The sequence below is a fragment of the Helianthus annuus genome, chromosome 8 (assembly GCF_002127325.2).
Source record: "Helianthus annuus cultivar XRQ/B chromosome 8, HanXRQr2.0-SUNRISE, whole genome shotgun sequence".
Classification (NCBI taxonomy): Eukaryota; Viridiplantae; Streptophyta; class Magnoliopsida; order Asterales; family Asteraceae; genus Helianthus; species Helianthus annuus.
This window is the reverse complement of record NC_035440.2, coordinates 100,781,666-100,791,145: the sequence shown is the minus strand read 5'-3', so window position 1 is coordinate 100,791,145 and position 9,480 is coordinate 100,781,666.

Genomic DNA, 9,480 nt, shown 5'->3' with positions numbered 1-9,480 from the left:
TTTAAAACGTACCTACAAGTCACCTACTATTTTTTACTTTTTACAAAAACGAAAATTTTAAAATTAAAGTTTATTGGATGAGTATGATGTGGATATTTAAAAAAGTTATGGACTTTAAACAATAAAATTATAAACTTTATCATTTCACCAACAAAATAAACTCACTTTATAACGATAGCAACTTATTTTTTATTTTTTGTCATTTGTTTAGTATTTTTTATTAACAAACGAATCTTTACATGTTTAAAACAGTTTTTCTATACTTTATTTATTATTAATTTTTATAACAAAACAAAACTTTGATATTTAGTAGATAGAAGATAAACTATGTTCCAAAATTTTAGGAATTATTTAATACTAATTTACGGATTAGTAGATAGATAGTAAACTATATCCCAAAATTTTAGGAATTATTTAATACTAATTTACGATATTTAGTAGATAAATAGTAAACTATGTCCCAAAATTTTAGGAAATATAAGTCAACTAATAAAAAATAATTATTGCAGTTATTCTTGGATATTAATCTAATAATTTGCATTTTTTAATTAAAAAGTAATACAGTAATAAACTTTAAAGCTAAACTAAAAAACTGAACTTACTATGATATAAAGTTAATAAAAAATAATTATTTTATAAACATTTTTATAACAAGTAATATAAATAAAATACTCCAGAAATTTACAATCTTTACTAGATAAATTCTAAACTGGGTTCCAAACTTTTAGGGATTATAAGTTCAACTATATTGTTATAGATAATATTAGTCAGATCTAAAATAATTATTTACCAACTTGACTAGATACATAGTAGTACATTGTGTTGCATATTTTTAGGGATTATTAGTTAAAAGTAGACTCATATAGATAAGATTAGTTAGGAACTAAAATTTTAACTTAGTATGATATAAAGTTAATAAAGATATAAACTCTTATCGTCCTATTTTTTATAAAAACAGTTTATGAAATCTTATAAAAATATAAATTTTTTATATTTGTAAAAACCCAAAATTTAACAATTTAAGTTAAAGCTCTAAAACGTACTTACGAATCAAATACTATTTTTTATTTTTATAAAAACGAAAATTTTAAACTTAAAGTTTATTGGATGAGTACTATGTGGATATTTATAAAAAGTTATGAACTTTAAAAAATAAAATTATACTTTATAATTTAACCAATAAAATAAACAAACTTTACAATTATAACAACTTATCTTGTATTTTTTGTCTTTTGGTTATTATTTTTTATAAAAGAACAAAACTTTTACATATGTGTAAACTTATGACATATATCCACCACAATAATGTTATCATAAATATTATACAAATAAGAAAACTACCAGAAACGAGTTTTGCAATGCAAAGTGTCGCCCCCGCCGCATCGTGCGGGCACCCTACTAGTACTTACAAAACACATGAGGGGCAATAGTGCCTGCCCCCTATTAGTTTAAATGGGCGGCAGAGTAAATAGTGTCAGGCAGCTGCCTGACACTCTCTTATCGGTCCAACAAATTTACGATTTTATCCCTCCTTAAAATTACATTAGTATAAAATTATGTTTTTGCCCCCACTTAAAAATAAATTTGCGTTTTTACTCCCCGCTAAAAATTTCGATTTTGCCCTAGGTTAAAAATTACGATTTTGTCCCGTTTAAATTTACACTTTTGCCATTAGTTTTTTCCTTAAAATTACGATTTTGCCATCAATTCAAAATTATGATTTTACCCCCACTTAAAAATAAATTTGCGCTTTTGTTCCCAGCTAAAAATTTCGATTTTGCCCTCGGTTAAAATTACGATTTTGCCCGTTTAAATTTACACTTTTACCATTAGTTTTTTTTCTTGAAATTACGATTTTGCCATCAATTCAAAATTATGTTTTTACCCCCCACTTAAAAATAAATGTACGCTTTTGCCCCCAGCTAAAAATTTCAATTTTCCCTCGGTTAAAAACTACGATTTTGCCCCGTTTAAATTTAGAGTTTTGCCATTAGCTTTTTTTCTCACAGCCAACTTACGATTTTTCCCCCAACTTAAATTTACATTTTCTCCATCGTTTTTGTTTGTATTCCTAGTTAAATTACAATTTTGCCCCCAGTGTAAATTTGCTATTACATTTTCCCATCGTTTTATTTTTTAGCAAAACCATAAAAGTTTTTTGTTTTAATTTGTTTACTCCGTTTATTTTTTTTTCCGTGTCAAAGAGTTGCCTAACACTTGCTCATTAGTCCTGAAAAATTACAGTTTTGCCCTGAGCCGAAAATTACGGTCTTATCATCGTTTTTGTTTTTTTCCTAGCAAAATTATAGTTGTGTTTTTTTAATTGATTGAGAATTATTCGGTCATCGCCCTGCAACGCAGACGGGGCATCAACTAGTTCTTAACAAATAATACAAAATTATCCACTTGCGAATTTATTTTTATAAAAATAACTATGGGATATGTCATATGTAAAGGATAATTTAAAAACTTTATTGTCGTAAATATCCTTATTTTTTTACTCTTAAATATTTATAAAACTCGCACATTTATAAAAGTTATAAAATAAATCTAAGAGTTAAATGTCATTCTAGTCCATGTGGTTTGGGTAATTTTGTCAGTTTAGTCCAAATGTTTGAAACGTTGCCATTTTAGTCCAAATAGTTTCAAACGTTGCCATTTTAGTGCACTTGGTTAACTTCATCCATTTTTTCTGTTAACGGGAAGGGCAATTCGGTCATTTTATATGTCTGAATTGTCCTTCTAGTTAATAGAATTACATAAAAAATGACCGAATTGTCCTTCTAGTTAACAGAAAAAATGGATAAGTTAACCTATTGGACTAAAATGACAACTTTTGGAACTATTTGAACTAAAATGGCAACGTTTTAAACATTTGAACTAAACTGATAAATGATCCAAAACACAGAAACTAAAATTGCATTTAACTCTAAATCTAATAAGTTAAAAAAGAAAAGTTGTTTAAATTCCTTTTCCATCTCAATAAAACCTGTCAATATTTTCCTTCTACACAACGCGATTTACAAAAATGAGGTTTGGGGATCTGGAAGCTTTGATTAGAAGATTTCTTTGGGGAGGTAATTCGGAAGTTAAGAAAATGCACTGGGTTGTGTGGGATAGAGTTGCGTCACCAAGGAAGATGGGAGGTTTGGGGCTTCATAAGCTCAAGGATGTGAACACGGCTTTGCTTGCAAAATGGGGGTGGAGATACAAAAATGAGAAAGATAATCTTTGGGTTAAGGTAATTGATGCGCTTCACGTTGGTGGATCCGAATGGGATTTTTTCCGTCTAAAAAGGCTTACGGTGGGGTGTGGTGTAACATCGTCTCGGCCCTCAAGAAGCCAGCAGTGGATAATTTGTCTATTAGGAGTTTGTTTAAAGGAGTGGTAGGTAGGGGAGACCGCATTATGTTTTGGCTCGACCCTTGGTTATTTGATGTTACGTTAAGAGATAAGTTTCCGGCCCTTTTTCATTTAGAAGTGGTGAAATCTTGCAGTGTTCGCGATCGGTTAGAAGGAGAGGGGTTGTGGTTATGGAGACATGATCCGGTTAATGAAGATGAAAGGGTTGAATGGCAAGACTTAGTCGCGGCTCTAAGCTCGGTGGTTTTATCTAACAGTCCTGATAGCTGGAAATGGGTTGGTGTTGGCGATGAGGACTTCTCGGTTGCGGCTGTGAAAAAGTTTATTGATTCGAAGAGGGATTATAGCAATCGCTATGTTATGGAGTGGTGCAAGTGGGTTCCGTCTAAATGTAATATTCTGGCTTGGCGTGCGGATCTGGATCGGATTCCGACGGTTGATGCTTTAGCTGTGAGGGTGTGGTGGTGGCCGACGGGGAATGTTGCTTTTGTAATCCTGGCGCTAATTCTGTGTCGCATCTCTTTACAGCCTGTCCCTTGGCTTTGGGTTTATGGGAAAGAATTAGCTTCTGGTGCCGGGTTATGAATTTTTTTGTGTTTTCGTTTAGAGACTTGTTGGAAATTCAAGCTTCGGGCAATAAGGGGCTAATGGAAAGGAAGGCGCTGCATGGTATAGTGATTACGGCTTGCTGGCTTTTGTGGAAGGCTCGCAATAATCTTAGATTTAATGGGACGAGGAGTAGTGTTGATGAGCTATTTAACGATGTTAGGGTAGTTAGCTTTTTGTGGTTTAAATATAGGGCCAAGAAAGGTAACTTTAGTTGGGGAGATTGGTGTAATTTTATGAATATGTAAGGTCTGTTTGTTTTCGGCCGTCCCGGTTTTCGGGTTCGGTGTTGTGTTAATGAAGTTCTCGTTTCAAAAAAAAAAAAAAAAAAACGCGATTTACAACTTTTTTTAGCAATCATACCGAATCAAATCGAAATCTTGGTGTTTGTATCTCAAACTAATTGCTTTTAATTATTATGTTTCAAATGGGAGTTCTCGTAACAGTTATGTATATAAAGAAGAGAGATAATTACGCAGTTAGTCCCTGTGGTTTACACTAAATAACAATCTAAGGTACTAAGAGTTTAAAATCACGTTTTAGGGTACTAACTTTTAATTTTTTAACAAAGTAAGGTCCTAAGGTTAGTTGGCTGTTAAATGCTAACCCTGACACCCTCACGTGCAATAAACGTGAGGGTAAAAATGTCATTTAATCCTAATGAACTGCTTTCCCTCCCAATTTATAACCCTAACATCTAACATGCTCTTCCCCCTTTCCTCATCTGTGAACAGAGACATCGAAGATACAAACTAAACCCTAACAGCCGTCATGGTGATGTGCAAGTGTGGTAGAGCAGCATTGATGAAGACATCGAAGACCTCCAAAAACCCTGAACGGAGATTTTATACATGCCCACAAATGGTAAGTATTTGAATCCCCTTATCACCTAATTCGTGTATTTACTGAAATTTTTTATTTTCAGAGATCAAAATGTAAGTTCTTTGTGTGGATTGATCCTCCTGTGAACTCTCCTCCATCCCCGGAGTTAGGGTTTCATAAAGCCCCAAATCACAGTTCGAGCATTGAAGTCAGATTTGAAGAATTGAAGCATGAAATTAGAAGAAAGGATGCTGCATCAGTGATGAGTTGGTGTATACTTGTTGGCCTTTTAGTGTTAATCCTTGTAGTTGTTTTGATCAGTCTTCTTTTGAAGCCTTCATAATGTTAATCCAGTAATGAAATGTGAAGGCTGTGTTTTGTTTGTAATAAAGTGTGTTTTGTTTGTAATAAAGTGTGTTTTGTTTATAATGAAGTTGTGTTTTGTTTGTGTTGACCATAATATGGCTTTAAAACCTGACAAGGCAAATTGACCATAATATGGCTTTAAAACCTGACAAGATAAACCTGACCATAAGACAAACCTGATAACATATACCAAACTGATAAAACTGATAATATAAGATAAAAGTGTTTGAGACATATCCCAAAAAGACCATAAGATAAAACTGATAACATATCCCAAACTGATAACAACAGTTTTACAAAAACCACATCCCAAACATCCTAATAACATCAAAAAGGATAACCAGAAGTTTTTGCAGCCTAATAACATCAAAAAGCATCAAAAAGCATAACCAAACATCCTATTTAACTAGATTGAGCAGCAGTTGAGCCTTGTCCGGTGCACCTTCTTTTATTGTGACCTTTTCCTCCACAGCTTCCACATGTCACTGTCTTCCATTTCCTACTCAACTTGCCATCTTTAACCATGCTATCTTCCTTCTCCATTTCATCCTTTCTTCTCATCTTCCTTGGTCTGCCAACAGGTTTGTGGTACATTGGTTCAAGGAGTTTTGTACTACAGCGTGCCCTAGGCCACATGCTTCTTCCATTGATTGGGCCTATTTTGTAAGAGTATACCTTCTTCCATGTAGACAACCAATAGCACTCATCCACCCATCTCTCTGGTATGTCAACCTGTGCAAACAAAAAAAAATACATTAACTTTAAACCATTTGCAGCCACTTCAGTTGCAGTAATGAAATTACCTTCAAACCATTTGCAGCCATATCCCAGTTGGTGGCAACAGCATGTGTACAAGGCATGCCCCTTATTTCCCATTTTCTGCATGTGCAGGTCCTCTCAATGACATCCACAACAAACTGCTCTCCATATCTTTCACCCAAATAACAACTAACTTGATACTTAGGACCACCATTCCACTGGACAATTAAATTGGCTGCATGTTTTTTGACAAGCTCAAAATGCTCAGCAGCTTTTGGAGTCAACACACCATCAGTCTTAGCAATAACCTTCAGCACATTGACAATCCTTTTCATGCAATACTCTCTAACATATTCAAGAGCACTGATAATGGGCTTATCCCTGCCTGTTAACATAATCAAATATAATCACATGAATTGATTAAACACATATAATAACATAAATATAATAACATAAATTCAGTAAAGTAATCATACATACCATCCACCAATCTTGCATTAAACACCTCACACAAATTGTTTAACAACACCTCAGTCTTAGCCCTACCTGTTAACATGTTCAACACCACTTAACTTTATATTTGATTAAACAAACCAGCAATAGTGATAAAACAATTGAATTACAATAAATATTATACCTGAAAAGTGACTTCTTGGCCCTAAATGCCTTCATTGTTGAAACTTCCATCATGAATTTCCTCTGCAATCCTTGATAGCTTTTATTGGGATCTTAGGGTTTGATTCAATATCCAACATTATCTCCTTGGATATCCATTCAGATGTGAAGTGTCTTGAAGTTCTTGTTTGAAAACACTTATGTTGTGGGTTATAGGTTTTAACCACCCAGGTAGGTTCATCTTTAAGCTTAGCCACATACACAACCCAAGGACATTTATTAGGGTTTTCTTTTGTTAACCTACCACCATCTTTCTGACTTTCATTTGGGCCATCTTTTTGACTATCACTTGGGCCTTCTTTCTCTTGGGCCCTTTCAAAATCAGGAATTCTCCCTTTGCAATGGGCCCTTATCCTTTCCTGATCATTCCTATAGAAAAAAATCTCCCTTCTTGTTTCAATTGCATGTCTTCTGATGAGGGTCTTCACCTGTGAATTATCACCAAATGTTTGACCTACATAAAAATGCACATTTTTCCTTACTAGCTTCTTGCTGTTTCCTAATCCTCCTAAATGCTTTTTTCCTATGCTTTTCAATGGTAAGTTCTCCTTCAGATTCAGATGTGCCAAGGGAATCATTGCTAAGATATTCTTCTTCTAAGGGATCATGTTCAGTATCATCCACACTTGTTTCAGTAGCATTATCATTTTCTTTTTCATTGTTCATCTGATGCTTAGCCTGGAACTTGTCATTAAACTGACTCATATCAACTTCTACCTCAAACACCTCATTTTCCTCATCGACAATGTCCTCATCACCACTATCCTCATTATCATGTTCAACCCTTTCACTCTGTTTAGCCTTTTCAGTCTCATTAGCCTTTTCAGTCTCATTACCATTTTCATTCTCATTACCCTTTTCAGTCTCATTACCCTTTTCATTCTCATTACCCTTTTCCTTCTGTTCAGCTGGCCTTACATAAGGTTTTAAAACATCACCAAGTGTGTTGTGATCACTAAACATCTCATTAAAAGAAGCATCAACAACAGTCTGTCTTAGGATATTCTCAACATCTTCATTACTAAACTTCTCAGTCCTATTTTCAACATCATTGATATCAAAGTCTACATTCACTGTTACATCTTCATCTACTTGTGCATTCTTAGGGTCATCTACATTACCAGCATTGACTGTCACATCTTCATCTACTTGTGCATTCTTAGGGTCATCTACTTTACCATTATTGACTGTCACATCTTCAGTTGCAATGCCTAAACCATGCTCTACATAAAGACTTATAACTTTGGAACCTTGTAGCACATATTCACTCATGACTCGTACATCATCATCAGTGCTTAAAGACATAAGACCAGTATGTATCTCACTACCAGGAACCACAAAATAAAAATGATGAACTTTATCTTCTGAAAACCCTAACAACCTCGTAGCATCGTTGACATCATGGATACAAAACATGTCCGTATCCATGAAATCAACATAGATTACCTTACCAGTTATGTAGCAAAGATTTTGATTTTTGATTCCAAATTGCCCATTGTAGTGTATCTTCAGAGAAAATAATCCTGTTTGTGTACCTGAAATCAACATTGATCATCTTTTAGAACATGAAAATTATGCAAAATCCATTGCCTTTAGCATCCAATAAAGCATTATTGAGTAGGCGACTTACCGTATTTGCCAACGTAGTCAAATGGTTCATCTTCTTGTCTCAAAAGATCCATCGCTCAAACGCTAAAACCCTAGAAATCAGGGTTTACTCGATTTGGGTTTACAGAGTATATGGGTGAAGATGAATAGACTGATGTTGAATGAAACAGATTTTAATTAAAGCAGGAGGCCTTCATTTAAATGACATATTTACCCTCACGTTTATGGCACGTGAGGGTGTCAGGGTTAGCATTTAACAACAACTTAACGTTAATACCTTACTTTGTTAAAAAATTAAAAGTTAGTACCCTAAAACGTGATTTTAAACTCTTAGTACCTTAGATTGTTATTTAGTGTAAACCACAGGGACTAACTGCGTAATTATCTCTAAAGAAGAAGATGAGCTATATTTAAATGATATGCATATATCTAAAGAATATAAAATAAAAGCAACCATGTCAATTTTGGTAAGGTTCGAGAAAGAATAATGAGGATTGTATAGGTTAATGGCATGACCATCATAATCTTGTATGTCATGCAGGATGTACACCAACCAAGAGTATACTTCATATTTGCTTCGAGCTTCATAATAATCCAATTTGATCACATGGTTCTTTTAGCTGTGTGTGTGTTTCGATTAAAAAAAAAACAGAATTGTAAGGCCTTGTGTAATGGGGCGCTTTGGCCAAGCATGGCGCCCAAAAAACGCCCGGAACACCACCCCCCTAGGCGCCATGTTTCAGAAATTTGGGGGAGGCGCGAATATTATCGCGGCGTGAGGGAGGAAGGTTATTAAGCTTGGACCAATCAAAAAAAGGTTAATGTTTTTATAATTATTTAATAAAAACAAAAATTAATAATTAGGTATTGATGGGTAGGGGCTTTATGACTACGGGCTTAAATGCATAACGCCCCATAACGCCCACCCGCACACGTGGCGCGCCACATATCGCATAACGCCCTCAAAAGGGCTTTATGACTACACATGGCCTAAAGTTGGATTACAACAAACTAGCAAGCCTACACCACCATTATTAATAAGTTAGCTACCTTACACCTCAAATCTCTTTCTTTCATTTTATTATGACGGGTATGTCTTTTCTTAAAACAATCAAACACACATATTGTTACGTGTCTTTTTTAGTTTATTTGCATTTTTCATATTACGCATTATGTAGGGGCTATAAGGGTTGTTTTCTATTTGTTTGAGGGTCTTATGTGTAAGTCTATCTTTTATAAATTGTGAAGGGGTATGGTCCCAAAAATCCGCGCTCATCAATC